Source organism: Mauremys mutica, chromosome 15 (genome assembly GCF_020497125.1).
Source record: "Mauremys mutica isolate MM-2020 ecotype Southern chromosome 15, ASM2049712v1, whole genome shotgun sequence".
Classification (NCBI taxonomy): Eukaryota; Metazoa; Chordata; order Testudines; family Geoemydidae; genus Mauremys; species Mauremys mutica.
The window spans coordinates 348,831-365,386 of record NC_059086.1 but is presented as its reverse complement, the minus strand read 5'-3'; the positions used below and the strand labels follow the sequence as shown (position 1 = coordinate 365,386).

At 45.3% G+C, this 16,556-nt stretch overlaps 1 long non-coding RNA gene across 1 annotated transcript in view; it reads right to left on the bottom strand.

Moving 5' to 3' along the window:
* Positions 1 to 16,556, bottom strand: part of LOC123350678 — a 151,198-nt gene that overhangs the window by 16,478 nt on the left and 118,164 nt on the right. Inside the window, exons 5-6 of the long non-coding RNA XR_006573792.1 lie at positions 8,940 to 9,027; positions 5,579 to 5,710 (exon numbers count right to left, since the gene is read on the bottom strand). This is a non-coding gene — a long non-coding RNA (uncharacterized LOC123350678). The remainder of the gene's footprint in view (positions 1 to 5,578; positions 5,711 to 8,939; positions 9,028 to 16,556) is intronic.

Here is a 16,556-nt window from a genome sequence, read left to right as displayed (position 1 = left end):
TGGGGCGGCAAAACCCCTGGAGCCGGCCCTGGTTGGTCCCAAGGTATCAGAGAGACAAGGTGGGTGAGGTAATATCTTTTATTGGACCAACTCCTGTTGGTGAGAGAGACAAGCTTTCGAGCTGACAGTTCTTTTTCAGGTCTGGGAAAGTTGGTCCAATTAAAGATATTACCCTCCCTTCCATTCCCCTATGACTGGAGGGGTGTTAGTGGGCCACTTCACCTGGAATGGTCCTTTGAAATATCTGTTAACTACTACGCTAAACAGTCTGTTCCACCTTCTATTTAGCTGTGACACTCCGAGTACATTTCCCAGACCTGAAGACGAGCTCTGTGTAAGCTCAAAAGCTTGTCTCTCTCACCCACAGAAGTTGGTGCAGTAAAATATCTTACCTCACCCACCTTGTCTAATATGCTGGGTCAGACATGGCTACAACAATACTGCTCAAAAGCTTGTCTCTCTCTCCAGTAGAAGTTGGTCCAATTAAAGGTATTACCTCCCCGACTTTGTCTGATAGAGAAGCAGGAAGTTCAAAGTCACAGCTAACATATTCTCCATCACCTACCCTGTTATATTCATGTCTCTAAATATAAAATATTACACATGGCACTCATAGATCAAGAGTGTTATTGGTTCTGATTTTCTGAATTCCTGATCTTCGGGTTCCTGATGTGATTTCTTTCTGTCTATTGTATTTAATTCCCAGAGGTGATTCTGACAAGCTACCCTTTGCATAATCCTTCCTATCACACACACTCATGCTCCTACGTGCTTCATCCCCCACTGGAGCTCTCTGAAAATAGACAGAAACTTCTCATTTGCAACTTCCACTGGTGCATGACTGCCAGCTTCAGCAGCTAAACCTTTGATGCTTCATGGATATCAAAGAAATATATTGATCAGTCCCTCCCTGAGAGAGTTGCTTTTTTGCACATGAGCACATTGTTACAGAGCTGGCATTTACAGCGCACAGCTTGGCTTGGTCTGGTTTTCAAGCAGGCAGCAGAAGTGTGAATGTCGTGGTGGATTCTATAGCTTGGTTTTAAGTTTTATGCCTGAGTTTTTACCTGTGTAGTCACTCTGTTCCTGCCTTTATCTACGAGCCCCAAATGTTGGGATATTATGATCTTTCCAAGTGCCTAAGCAATCAATTAATTAATTTATTTATTTATTTCTTCCTTCTTTCTTGTGGCACAGTGTATATAATTACCAAAACAATGCAGAGCAGCTGAGAAATTTATACCTGTTTGTGATGGGATTTACTCCCATCACCTGTTAGCCCAGGGGTTAGGAGCCAGTTAGTACACCTGTGAGTTACTGCTTCCTGGCTGGAGCTACACAGGGATAATTGGAAGCCAGAGCCTTTTAAGACTGGGGTGCAGTTGTTGAGAAGGCAGGATCCTCTTCTGAGGAAGAGATGCCCCCTGGATAGAGGGAGGGGTCTCCCCCTTAGCTCTAAAGTTTAACTAGGTAAGAAGCTCTACAGGGAGCTGGTTAGGCCCCTTGTTATGGTATGGGAGGCTCTGAGATAGGGTCTGTTAAAAGCACTCCAGTGGTGTCTGAGCAAGGCAGACAAGTGAGTAGCTCAGCAGAGAAAGGAGAAGCTTGAAAACCAAAGGAGGAAGGCTGTGTTAAACATAGGCCATGGAGCAGCACACAGTTGCCTGGAGGTAGGAAGTGGCCCAGGGAAAGAAACAGCAGCACATCTGAAGAAACACTTAACTGCCCAGTACACAGCCCCTGTACTAGAAGCTGGGGGTTACCCTACCAGCCCTGAAGAGGGGGCATACAGGCCCCACTGAAAGAATACTGAACCTGGGGGGTTGAAGACTGACTTTTAAAGGTGAGGTGGGGTAGGGGGGAGAGACTCTTCCTGTCAAAGGCTCTTTTGTGTTGGGCTGTTTTGTGAACTTCCCATTGGCCCTTCTTGTTACCCCAGAAGGGAACTGGGGTTTGTTACTGGGCTGGAGGACAGAGCCCCAGAAGACCTGGTGAAAGGCAGATAGTTTAGCATTTGCTGCAGGCAAGGACCAGGGTGCAATGCTACAAAGGGTGCTACGGATGGTGAGTACACTACTTTATACTCCTACGTGCAAGAGTTTAGAGCCGCCTCCTCACTTGCATTGAGGTCCCTTCACAGTGCCTTAGTTTATATTTCCACCCACTTTAAGGCCAGCTCATGCTGCCAGAGCAGTGTTGAGGGAGTCTTGGTGTAAATGAGACTCAGTCCTGAAGGTTTATTTCAGCCTGATTCTTCCTTGGCTGACAATAGTCTTGCACCAGGCACAGAAAATAAAAGTTTACACCAGAATTCACAGCAGTGTAGCTAACAGCATAATGCATCTAGCTGAGGCCAGTTAAATTACCACCACCACTTCCTGCAGTGCATGGATTTTCCTCATCAATCCCTTATCTAATTACTAACCCAGTCTGGCCTTATTTAGCTCATCAGTCACAACACTTGGAGGCCTGGCAGTAGGTCATGAGTGTCAGGGACACAGTCAGAGTGGATCTGTGTAACCACACCAAGACAGCGTGAACATGCCACTGCAATGGAAGTGGTAGTGTGCAGGCAGCAAAATCCCATAGGCAAGGCAGGACTGAAAGCACAGTCAATACTGCTAAACAGCATGCACTCTGCCTTAACTACACGCTCCGGGTGAAATTCACCCTTTCATGAAGAGACATCACAAGGCTTGGGTGCTGCTTAAATCCTCAAAATTGGCACAAGGTGGTGCCTAGGCCTCCCATGACCCTATGTATCAGGATAAATTTCACCCCTAGATACTGCACCTGCTTTTAAAAATGGACTAGGGCCTTTGGGGCCTGTAAGCAGTTCCTGGTGCCACAGCATGGCCTTGCAGGGGTCTCTGTCTCCAGCACCCTGGTGGCCACCTCTTTGGCCTGGAGATGACCTGTCCCTACCTCCCTTTCTGTGGCCCAGGTCATCTCTTTCTAGTTCTGTCTCCTTGCAGGATACAAGAGTCCACATCAGCATCCAAACAGAGGAGCCTTCTGCTGCTCTTCACCCCTAATGCTGGACACTGCAGGGTTGCTTCTCTGCTCCCCTGGCTGAGCACATCTCCCAGGGCTCTGTCTCTGGAGGCCCGTCTTTCCAGCAGGTTTCCCCACTGCCTCACCTCCCTAGGGACATCCCTGACTTCTTATGGGGTCTGTCTTAGGGCCTACCCTAGGAGCCTGACTTGTTCCCTGTAGTTCTCTCCAGCTTGCTCCTCTGCCCTGGGTTTCCTCCCTCACTTAGTTCTCTTCCCCCTCTATGGAATTCTCCCACAGCTGGGGTCACCCATGGTAATTAAGCCACCATATCAGGATCAGATGAGGGATAACTGCTGCATCACAGGCAAGGCTGAGCTCCACTCCCCTTCCAGGCCTGCAACAGGGTTGAACTTGAGACACCTTAGAAGGGCCTGACTTTCAGAAGATGCTGAGCACCTGGCCTCTGAAAATCAGATGGCCCGGGCAGGGGGAAGCTGGACAAACAAAGTCACTAGTCATATGAATGGCCATACTGGGTCTAACCAAAGGTCCATCTCGACCAATATCCTGTCTTCTGACTGTGGCCAATGCCAGGTACCGCAGAGGGAATGAATAGAACAGGTAATCAACAAGTGAAGCCTGGAACACAAAGCTAATCATCCCAAAGCACCATTCCAAAGGGAACATCCTGCACCTCTGGGAGCTGCTATGTGACAGAAATGTTGCTGTTTCCATATGGCCATAAAGGTTATCAATACCTGTCAAAACCTCCCAGCTTGTGCTCCAATCTGTTCCACAGCTGTATGGGCTAGGCTGGCACCAAATGCACTTGGCCAGTGGTTGCTTTGTTTGGATGCTGTTCTGTCAACTATTGATCCCTGAACTCTCTCCGCTCTGGCCTGACCTTTAAACCTTTAGTATTTCATTCCCGTGACCTTTAGCTTGGTGCTGTATCAGTGCTGGCCTAAGGGAATCATGTAGGCTTTGAGTAATATCTGCTCTATAGAGCTGGGGAAAAATTTCACAAACTTTATTCAGTAAAAAAAAAATGCAGATTTGGGTCAACAAACATTTTGTGAATTCACGTCAATTTTGTCAAATTGCTTCAGGCAGGGGGAAAAAAATCCTAAAAACGCAAATTTTCTTTTGACACTTTCTAAACACTTTGATCTCTGGGTTGAAAACAACTCATTTAGCAATTTCTTTTCACTACTTTTTTAAATTTAATGTTAAAAAAGCTTGAAATTGAAATGAAACACCTCATTTCAGGTTGGACAAAACCTTTCATTCTACCTGAAATGAATATTTTTCAGGTTTACCCAGGACTTTAAACGGTTTTTTCCCCCTGAATTACCAGCAAATCAAAAAAATCCCCTATTGTTCTTATGTTCTTATTCACACAGCTCTATTCCTTTTCCCTTTTCATTTAATTCCTAGAAGCCTGGGGGGGGGGCTATTTTCCCATTTGAATTTTTGTTTATTCGTGTACTAGCTAGAGTACAGTTCTTCTCTCTCTGCCTCCATCACCCCCGCTCCGTTCTTGCAGGAGATGGCAGGCCACAGGGTCACTTTCCTGGTTACCATAAAACTAATGCTACCTGGGAAAGTGTGGCAAATAGAACAGAGCTTGCTCGTCACTCTTGTCTGTATCAAGTCCCCAAGGCCAACATGCTCAGAGGCCTGAAGCCAAGCCCCTAACTCTGTATTTAGACGCCTATGGCACTATTGCCTGCTCTGCCGCTCTTTAACTGCAGTGGGATTGGCAGGCATGTGGGCACTCTGGAGCGGGGGGGCAGGAATCAGGCAACTTAGGGCCTATGTTTTCAAAAAGTGACTAGTGATTTTTTTTGTGTGCTCAACATTAGTCGCTTGAGAGGAGCTGAGGCTTTCAGAAAGAGCTGATCCCTCAATCTGAAAAACTGGGCCCCTTTGAAGTGTAAGTTGGGCATTCAAATGGAGGCAGCCAAATTCATTAGTCACTTTTGAAGACTTAGGCACAGGTGCCTGAACAGGGATATAAAGGCCTTTAACTTTAGCCATACCGCATGCCCTGCCCTTTGTGCAGCTGCTCACAAGCAGTGCAGCGGGCTGTCACATCAGCAGGGTTGTTTCATGGCCACTTTGCACTGGCGTCACTGGTGGTGAATTGGGCTCTCAGGCCTTAACTCTGAATGCTAAGGGGGGAGGGAGTGTGTTGCTGATGCCCCACAGATTCCCTTCCTTCCTTCCCCATTTATCTGTATTGCGGCAGTGCTTTATCTGCACAGACGAGATCGTGGCCCTGACCCCGCACCGCCATGGAGCAGCACGGCCCCTGCTGCCACCAAGATCTGACTGTCTAACTAGACAAGACAAAGTGACATTATTGTCCCTGTTTTAAAGATGACAAAGGAAGGTGCAGAGATCCAGGGCTGGATTTCCCTCAGATGCTGAGGACTAGAAGTGCCTGATGATCGGGAGTTGTGGGTGTTCAATGCTTCTGGAAAAGCAAACACCAACCAACTTTCCCAGGGCCATGCAAGGAGTTGGAGTCAGTGGCAGAGGCTGGAATTTAAAGGTATCCCCAGTCTCACTCCAGTACCTGGCCAGCCTCTGACTCCTCTTCCTTTGAGGTTCTGTGTTTCAGTGAGCTGTTTCTGTCCTCTTTATCAACTTCTGCTAATCTCTGTATCCATCCATAGGTCTCCTCCAGCCTCTCACTCTGTTCAGGCACCTGCAATACCCACAGATAAATGGGTAACCTGGTGCCTGGAAATGCACAGCTGAGACACTTAGCACCCAATTAATGCCTGTGCAGGGGGTTCATGTGGACATCAACTTCTCTCATGCATCCGACGCAGTGGGTATTCACCCATGAAAGCTCATGCTCCAATACGTCTGTTAGTCTATAAGGTGCCACAGGACTCTTTGCTGCTTTTACAGATCCAGACTAACACGGCTACCGCTCTGATACTTCTCCAGCACCGTGGACAGAGCATCAGATTCTCTGTTGCATGGCACTTGTGCAAAGCAGGCTCCTATCACCTGAATGAGTGCTTCACACTCCATCTCCACTCATGTAGAGGACCACCCAAGTTGCAGATGGAAAACTGAGCCTAGAGAGAATAAAACTAATGGCTCCCCTGTATTAGTGCAGCATAAGCCCTGTGATATCCCAACCACCCTACTGTATTTATCACTCATAGGCTAGCAGAAGAGATGTGCTAGAGAGGCACCAAAGCATAGACAGGAATGCTAAAACCAAACAGACAGACAATAGGTAGGGAGAAAAGTCAGTCTCTATGGCCTGGTCTACACTAAGGGCGGGGGTCGAACTAAGGTACGCGACTTCAGCTACGCGAATAGCGTAGCTGAAGTCGAAGTACCTTAGTTCAGGCTACTCACCAGTCCAGATGCCGCGGGAACGAAGTCCGCAGCTCCAAGGTCGACTCCGCCACCACCGTTCGCGGTGATGGAGTTCCGGAGTCGACCGGAGCGTGTGGGGAGTTCGAACTATTGCGTCTTGATTAGATGCGATAGTTCGAACTCCGAGAAGTTGAACTCTCCGCGTCGACCCGCGCGGTAAGTATAGACCTACCCTATGACTAGGATTTTCAAAGGAATTAAGGAAATCTTAAATTCTCTTGAAAACCCCAGAGCCTCAAACCTTGACCCTCTCCACTCACAAGTAGAGCACCCCTGTGAGAAATAATCTTTCTGCAAGCCCGAAGAATGCTTCTAAAACAGCATCAGAACAGCAGATTTTATTATATACAAAGGCAGAAACTCATACAACACCTAGAGGGACTGACAAGGCAAAAAGTTGTTATGCTTAGCACAGTTATTGAGCAGACATTAAGGGCAGAGCTAAACTGTCCAGTTCGTAAGAACCCTCATCAACTGCAGACAAATCAAAGAGTCCCCAAACTGTTTGAAAAGCTGAGCTGCTTCTGGCTAAAGTATTTTTCTACAACTCAAAGGCCTGAAATGGCTTTTCTGCAGCTTGGATAATATTCAGCTTGAGTCCCTGTTAAGTGTGCAAATATTTTCCTGGCAAAATGGAAGGGCTGACTGTGCTTCAGGAGAAAAATGCTAGATGATCTAAAGTGGGTCCAGAGACTCAAGAAGTCCTGTGCGAAGTGGCTCATCACTACTGGGAGATGGGTAAGTGCTGCTAGAAGCCAGTTTTGTGGTTAAGAAGAGAAGGGTGAGGGATAAGAAACTAAGAGAGAAAACACTCTTAGGTGTTCGGTGGTGTCAGACGAAACCATGCCAGTTTCTCCTCAGTAAATGGAGACAACTGGTCTGATTTCCATTTACAGTGCTCTAGAGACATAAAGGGGTTTTAAAGTGGGAAACTATATATTTCCACCCACCTGAAAGCCCCATTACATGGATAGATCTGTGCAAAGTGGCCTTAGTATAAACAAGAATTAAGTTCAAAAGATTTTAATTTTAGCAGGAGAGAGTTGCATATCAGGCCCTGCACCTTATGCAGCCATTCACACCAGTGCAAAGCAGTGGTGAAATGCTGCCAGATCAGAAGGGTTGTGATTGGCACTAGTAAATGTAAATGGCTACAGATGGGAATCTGACCCAGCCTGTGCAGTTCAAAGGGATTATATAGCCTGTTCTGGCTGTCCCAAAGACTAGGTGACTTGTGAGTCAAACAAATAGCCGCTGAGGTGCATCTCCTGCATAATTATTGCAAAGCAGCACTCAATGCAGTCTGCTGGCTTCATTTTCCCCACTCACTAGGAGAGTTACTGGCCCCCGCTGTTTTATGATTTGACTGCTCCTGTGTGCTAATAATTTTCAGGTACAATAACTTTGCCTGAAACTTCTCATTGCTACCTTCTATGTGCAAAATCCTCCAAGCAGAAATAATTATGCTGGGTGGGTCTCAGCCCAGTTGGTAGATGAGAAGTACTATGTCACCCAAGCTGGCTCCTTTGCAATGCTCTGAACCCTACAGGAGGAATCTCTGGTTCAAGGGTTAGTGGGGAACATAGGAGAAGCTTGCCCATGCTGTATCTGTCTATACTGCAGAGTGCCCAGAGGACCCACTTTCACTGGGTGCTGCATTCATACATAGTAAGAGAGACAGCTTGTGCATCAGAGAGCTCACTGTCCAATAGGATAAGCAGAGCTCCCTTCCCAGCATGCTTTTCTCCTGGTGAATGTCCACACTATGTGTGAGTCAGATGTACTCACATTCGCTCTGGAGATCTTAGCTTATAAGGGGGAGGGATAGCTTAGTGGTTTGAGCATTGGCCTGCTAAACCCAGGGTTGTGAGTTCAATCCTTGAGGAGGCCACTTAAGGATCTGGGGCAAAAATTGGTCCTGCTAGTGAAGGCAGGGGGCTGGACTCGATGACCTTTCAAGGTCCCTTCCAGATCTAGGAGATTGGTATATCTCTAATTATTACCTATTACCCTAGGATCAGCTGCAGCCTGGACACAGTCTGTCAGAAAACTCCAGGAAAGAACTGCTCCAGCTGTTGTTAATTTTATGCCTCTCTGTGGATGTGTTGTTTTTACTGACTTAATCAATAAACCCAATCAAAGCTGATTTAGTCAAGGTTTGTTATTAAATTAATCCAGTCTAGAGGACCCTCCCCACCCAACCTATAATCACAGGTAACATTTTATCAACTACTGGTTACCAACAAGCCATTACTGATCAGCAGGAGGGAGCACCCCCACCCCCGGGACACGGCAGGGAGGAGAGTGCTTAGACTGCAAGGCCTTTTGAATCAGGGACAGTCTCAACTCTCAGAGGGTCAGTAGTGTTAGTCTGTTTCAGCAAAAACAATGAGGAGTCTTGTGGCACCTTTAAAGACTAACAAATTTATCAGAGCATAAGCTTTTGTGGGCTATGACTCACTTCTTCAGATTTATGGAGTGAAAGTTAGTGGGCAGGCATAAATATACAGCATAAGAAAAGATGGGAGTTGCCTTACCAAGTGGGGGGTCAATGATTCTCTTAACTGTCTGTCCAAAATCTAGCACAAGGGTGTCCTAGTCCATGGCTGGGGCTCTGAGGCATCACTGCAATACAAATAATATAATACTTTACCACTTGCAATAACACAGTGATGTTAACACCATCAAACCTTCACTGTATTAAGTGCCTCCTGCAGCAGCTATTTTCTGTTCAGATATTGTTGTAAGTGGGGCAATATGGAATCTGTGTAGAGGGCAGCCATGCATACACACTGTTTAGCCAGAGGTTTTCTAATCTACTTATTTTAGGAATTTATCTGGGTCTCATCACTGTATAATAGCTCAGTGCCTCACAATCTTTAATGTATTTATCCTCCCAAACACCTATTATCCCCATTTTATGGATAGTGAACTGAGGCACAGAGAGGCTAAGTGACTGCCCACGATCACCCAGAGAATCTGAGGCACAGCCTAAGGCAGCACCCAAGCCACTGAACTATGCTTCCTCTCTAATGTGCCGCCGGAGTCGATTAGGCAGTGCATCGGACTAGAGTTGCTGGAGTGTAGGGAATGCCCATGACAATGGAGTCTGGACCCTGCCAGTCTCAAATAAGATTCTGTTGGAATAATGAGTTCTGAATGAAACTGGTCATCACCACTACTGTGTGCAATGCAAGCCATGTCATCAGCTATGGGCTACATCAGCTGGTGCCAGCTCATACAAAATCTGTCTCCGGCGCAGGAGGGAGCAAGTGCTTGTGAAAAGGAGTGTGGCTCTGTCTCCTCTCTCCATGACTGCTGGGTTGGTGTAATACCCCAGGGAGAAGGTGCTCCCAGACCCCTCCCATTCCCTGTTCCTTTCCCCGCTCAGGAGGAACTGCTGAAAAGGTTCTTTGTGTCCCAGCCCTTGCTCTGCCATCTGGTCTCTCCCTTAGACCCTGGCACAAATGCGCATGCTGATAGAAGGCATGCACACCAGCTTCTGAGGAGCACCCTGGCACTTCTCCCTCCCTAGAAAACCTGATTTTTCAGGAAAGGTGCATTTTATTACCCAGAGGGGGGAAAACTGCTTCCAGCTGCCAATTTTTCCTAGATGTCTTTACTGAGATAGCACCTTTGCTGTAGCTTTCACTCAGCGCAAGGCATGTGGCTGATTGAGGCCTCTTCCATTTAACATGCACTGCCTGGATCAACATGGCTGCGGAAGGCAGCATAACAGAAGGGACTGATCTTGGAAGACCAGAAGGAAGTTGAGAGGTTTATTAAGCCTGAAGGACAAAGCTAAACAATGCAGTTTGTAGCTCAGATCTGTGGGAAAACACCTGATATCACCAAAGCACCCAACCACTCTTGCCCTTGTTTATCATTCCAAACCTTCTCCATTTCCTCCTTTTGGTACATACTTCTTACCATCTTAGGTTATTTCAGAGTTTCTCAGTTCCCCAGCAACTTTCCAGATGTCTCAACTGCTGCCCGTTATTGTTTATTCCCTTATTTGGATGATTTTTGTGTGTTCTCTCTTGCACACATTTTGTAGTTACTGAAATATCTGTTACAGCCATTTTCAATATATGCTAAAAGTGACCACTCAGAAAAATTCCACTTCCACGATTAACTCAACTACAAAGGCTCATGGGACTCTAGCTCCTAGGAGAGCCTGAGGTCCTTTCTTTAACCTGTCTCCAATGTCAGCATGCCCTATGCTAATATGCTCTTTCCCCTCCCTCCAACCAGTCCCTCCCCTCTGACCTGGGAAAATCTTTTATCTTCCTGTTGCTCTAAGGAAAGGTTAAAATCCCTCATTCCTGACAGCGATGGAACAGTTTGGACATGCAGGGGGCCTGGTGAAGATGCACCTTTCCTGCTCTACACTCTCTCCAGCCTGTAATAAAGTCAGCAGTCTGTAAGGTGAAATTCACCCCTGGACAGCGGGTCTGCATGAGGCCTATGCACTGCTTTAGTCCCACTTTAAGTGGTGCATGGCCTTTGTGCTGGTTCTCTGCCCTGGTGAATTTTACCCTGGGGGCATAGCGAGTTTCCAAGTTGAGACCTGGGGTTAGTGCCAGTAAAGTTCCAAACACCAAGACTTGATTGCTAAGGGTCCCGGATACAGTGTCACTCTGAAGCATTAGGAAGGCAATGCTGCCCTGACTGAATCAGGCTGCTTGGTGAGAACTTCCCTGAGGAGCTTCCTTTGACAAGCTCACAGATTGAGGAGCAGAAGGGTGCATTTGGAAGCCTTTTATGCATGGTATTTACAAGGCATATGCCACTCCTTGGAAAGACTTGTCTGAATTCCATCTGGTCATGTATGCAAGAGCTTAGCTTTCTTCTTGATAAGTTGTTGAAATAGTGACATCCTTTTGGCTGTACTTAACCTCCACCATCATTTTTAGGTTAGGCTAAGAAGTAAATGTAATGTTGGGAGCTGGATTTGCCAGGGAACAGAAGCTTATTGGGGTTTCTATCTAAAGCTGCAGGCTACTGCACTGATTTCAGAGCAGGATTGAATAAAGGAAGAGAGACTCCTGGGCCAAATATTCTGTATTGAGACTACGTTGTAGAGACAAGCAGCTCAGTGCCTGGCACCAGGATCTCCACCATCTGCCACCTCCTGTAAGAGGACCTTTTACTGGCTGAACAAGAAGAAACATTAACATCATAAGAGTTCACCTAGTCACCTATCAGAGAAAGGCCTGTGCCAGATCTGCAGGAAGCGCACGCTCCAGATTTACAGTCAGTTCCAAAAGAAATTTAATAACCTAGATTAGCTTGTGCGAATGTGAGAGGCCTGGCACATGCTGTGTGTCTGCTGCAGTGCTGCTCCAATAAAAGCAGCAGTGGCCCCTCTCTCTCTCTCTCTCTCTCTCTGAGGGTAGCTTCCTAATCACCCTGAGCTGCTGATTAAATAATCAAGAATCTGAAAATAGGCACTGAAATCAGCAATGAAAATAGTCTGGTTTAATTTACATTTGGATGTGCAGTGGAGCATCAGTTTTAGCTTCTCAGAAGCCAGCAACTAAGGAACGTTGTTATTCCTTTGTGTTACCGTAGCAGCAAGGAGCCCTAGTCATGGACCAGGACCTCATGGTGCCACGTGCTGTATAACCCACGACAAAAAGAAAGTCCCTGCCCCAAAGACCTTACACTATAAAATATAAGACAAGAGACAACAGGTGGATGCTAACAGACGGGGGAGTACAAGGAAACAGAGATGATACTGGTCAGCATGACAGGCAATGGTCTCAGCACATCAGCAGTGTACCTATTGTCAAGGATTTTGTAAGCAAAGGAAAATTTTAAGATGGGACTTATACTGTACTCAGAGCACTCCATCCTCAATGCATCATGTAGCTCCTCTTAACGGTGACCTCCAAAGGCTTTAAAACAAATCGGGACTTTGTCTTTTCTTTATGATGCATTCGGAAGGCCTCAAAGGTTCTGTGTAAGTATTCTTTTCTGCTTAGAAAGTTCACAAGAGTCTCATCTGGCTTAGCTGTAGGAATGCCAGGAGATCTCAGAGCATATGTATTGCAAGTTCTGACAGCTTAATTGAAGAGACAATGGAAAATATCAAGTCTTCAGACAAAGCCTTTCTCCAGAACGTTGATTTGGCAGGGATGTTAAAAAAAAAAAAAAAACCAATGTTTTTAAACAGTCTGACAAAGCATCGTTGACACTCTCAATTGCTCAAGTTTCAATCTTGGCTCTTTGAGGTCACTGTAAGCCCAGGCTAACCATAGTATGCTCTGGCCCCCTCTAGGGGCGGAGGTTTATGATTCTGCTACTGCCTTGCAGCTAATGAACCCAATACTTTAGGCAGTAGAGAAACTCATTCTCAGATCTAGGAGCCCTGAGGTCAGGTCCTGTTACCTCACTTATTATTTATATTACCTAACTCCTAGGAGCCCTAGTCATTGGCCAGGTCCTCATTGTGCTAGGCGCTGTACAAAACACAATTAAAATTCAGTTCCTGACCCAGGGAGCTTGTAGGCCGTCACTTTCCATTACAAAGCAGCCGATGAGGGCACAAGTGCATTTCTTGTTTTGCTTCGCAGATCACCTTTGACGTGGGAGTTACATGTGGTTACCAAAGCAAAGAAAAGAAGATGGCGGGGGAGGGGAAGACGCTAAGTCTTCAAATAGGTTAAGGGGTGTTATAAAGAAGGTGATCAATTGTTCTCCATGTCACTTTTTGTCCTGCCTTCAGTAATAGGCATAATCTGCATCAAGAGAGATGTAGGTTAGATATTAGGAAAAACTTTCCAACTCTAAGGGTAGTTAACCTCTGGAATAGGCTCCCAAGAGAGATTGTGGACCCCTGTCATTGGAGGTTTTTAAGAATAGGTTGGACAAACACCTGTCAGGTATGGTCTAGGTTTACTTGGTCCTGCCTCAGTGAGGACTTCTCAAGGTCCCTTGCAGACCTACATTTCTATGATTCTATGCCAAAGTGTGTTTAGCTGCAGTTCCAATATTTTAGCCATGTTATTACAACGCTGCCATTTCCAATGTCACCTCTATGTCTGCTACCTCCCCTAGCTGTCGGCTGCCTTCTTTGGCTCTCTACTACCCAAGACTTCACACAGCACACATTTACGATTCAGAACTAAAACAATTCTGAAATTGTGTTTTGTAAGCGCTGATTTACTCCCCCAGAGGAAAAACACCATTGCCTTGGATTCCAGGTGTGAGGTCAAGCTTTACACTGAATGTATCGGAGAGAGTGCAGCCTCTGAGGATTATTAATGAGGGTTTCAGGTTGCCATGTTAACGTTTGGCCCTTCTGCTCTGTAATAACTCAATAATACACTTCAGTGCTCACCACTTTTCAACCTCTTTCTCTCTGCTGCATTATTTTGCAAGAGCTCCTTATTCAGCAATGACTCCCATTAGGGAAGCATATCTCAACGGCATTAACAAGACAGGTTGATTAGCTGCAAGGTGGTTGCCGCATCATGAAGCAAAGTACTATAAAATAACTCCAAGAAATATGTTTCCCCACCAGTCCAGATTCTTGCACCTCCCCCACGCAGAGCTCCACAATCTTCTATTCAAGAAAGGCCCAGTTTAGCACATACTTAGATGGCATGCTGGAAAGGACTTAGAAGTCCTGGCTTTTATAGTGCCTAGCACAACAGGGTCTTGCTCCATTACTTGGGCTTCTAGGTACTATGGAAGTACAAATAATAATGAACATGAGCTCTCAGGGTGTTGCAGTGGGTAAGAAGGCTAATACAATCCTAGGATGTATACACAGGGTATATCAAGAAGAAACAGGGAGAGGGTATTTTCTCTACATGCAACAATGGGGACATCACTACCAGGATTCTTGATACAATTTTCAGAAGAGACTGTCTCTTTTGAAAATGAGTATAAGGCTTCTACAGCACTTCTGGTGCTTTTGAAAATGTTACCCACTTCTGGTGTCCACATTTTTAAAAAGATGTTGAAAAATTGGAGATAGTTTAGAGAAATAAGAACAAGTCTTGAAAAAACTTGCCTGACAGTGAGAGAAGCCTAAGAAGCTCAATGTCGTTAGCTTATCAAAGAAAAGGTTAAGAGGCGATTTGATCACAGTCTACAAGCAGCTACTAGGCAGAAGATGTCCGATAGCAGAGGGCTCTTAAATCTATCAGACAAAGACAAAATGAGATCCAATGGCTGGAAGTTGAAAACAGAAAAAAAAAAAGGCACACATTTTTAACCATTAGGATAATTAGTCACCGGACAGCTGGAACTGGAACAGCTTATGTAGGGATGCAACAGATTGTCTATCATTTGGAGTCTTGAAATCAAGATTGAACGTCTTTCTTAAAAAAAAACAACAAAAAATAAAACACTCTGGTTCAGTGGTTTTCAACCTTTCCCAGATTGGGATTCCTTTTCTGTAAATTAGTGACCAGCTTGTCCGCTGAAGCCAGGAGGAGTTTATATCCTTCCAAACTTTTTCAAAATCCTTACTAATGTAATTGTAGCAGTTCCTGTTTTCCATATACTTTTTTTGTTTGGGGATTTTTGAAGCTTTGGGCCTCACTGATATCTTGTGGCTATGAGTTCCAGAGACCAATGGTGCTAATTGTTGGGAAAAAAAGCATTTCCTTTTAGCAGTTTGAAAGCCCTGTGGCCTGAAGCCTATGAGAGATAGGAAGTAACTGAGTGAGCTGTTAGCTGAAGAGTAAGGAGAGTTGACTGAAGGAGGAAGTACCCTATTTACATATTAACTGCAGATGGTTTGGAGACATTGGGGTATAATTTGGCTAAATTTTGTACTCAGCCCATATTTTAGAGATTACCTTGTTGGGAACCACCTGGGCAAAGCCTTGAGAATGACTGGGTAGCGGGGTCACCCTGATGAAGATTGATGTTTGCCAAGGTTGGGTAAGAGACTCTAGCCAGAATCCTAGTTCAAAGGCAAAGAAATTATGTATTCCTGGATTGGTGTTGGGAATATTTCTCTGGTTTATAAGGACTTTGCTGGTTCTCTTAGGCCGCTGGTTCTCTTGTATTTAAAAGAGCTGAACTTGCTTTACATGGACAGGTCTCAGCAGTGGTTCTAGTCTATCTTAGATCAGCTGGGCTTGTTACGCTATTGTCCTGTATCTTATGCAGTCATTTATATGAGTGTCAAATACAACCATTCTAATCTGGTAGGAATTCATATCCATTTTGCACTAGTGTAAATAGCTACCACGTGAGATCAGTTATATTACAAGCCCACTTTCTTCTGCTGTAACTCACTGCACAGGAGGCAAGGACAGCAGAAAAACTAGGCCTATCATCTTTTGTCTATGACGAGGCAACCCCGACGCTCAAGGCACAGTGCAAGCAAATCTACCCATGCTCATGACTTCACCGAGGTTTTAAAGGAAACAGAATTTTTCTCTATAAACACCAGATGAAAAGGGAATCGCTCTGCCTCAGGCACCAGCCAGTCACACACAGAGACACATCTGGAAGGAAACCAACACAACAGAGCACAGGTTTGGAGACGAGTTAAAGATTCAGTTAAAAAAAATCCTTTTGTTTCTTAACAGAGGTAGAAAAGGCTAGTTAATCCCAGCTGGGACCAGTGGATATGCAGCTGCACTCAATGACATTTCCATTCCCATGCTGGTGTATATTGTGGAATACCCACAAGGAGAAAGCAGCATCGCTTTCTATATCCTTAGGTCATTGACATATGTCTGAGGATACAGGGTGGAAGATCACCCCTGTGCTGGGAAAATACCATGTTAAAAAATCATGAGTCAGATCTCAAAAAGTCATGAGACGCTTTAAAAAAAGATAAATGTTGGTTTTTTTTCTATTTCCCTTCTGGTGTTGGAGACTTTAGGGGTCAAGGTTTCAAGCCATGGGGCCTAGAAACTTGCTGCTTATTTTATTTTTTTAAATAAAAGCTGATATTCTCACCTAATCACAGGATTCCAGGAGCTGGGGCTTGAAGAAAAAAAAATCACATAAAGCTTTTTATCTGAGGATTTCCAAGTACTTTGCAAACATGGATTAATTAAGCCTCACAAACTCCCATTTTATGTTACTAGCAGTAATATTATAGAGGATCCATTTAACTAAGCTCTGTACAAACTCACAAAGAGAGACAGTCTTTGCCTCCCCCGTCTACCCTGCTATTT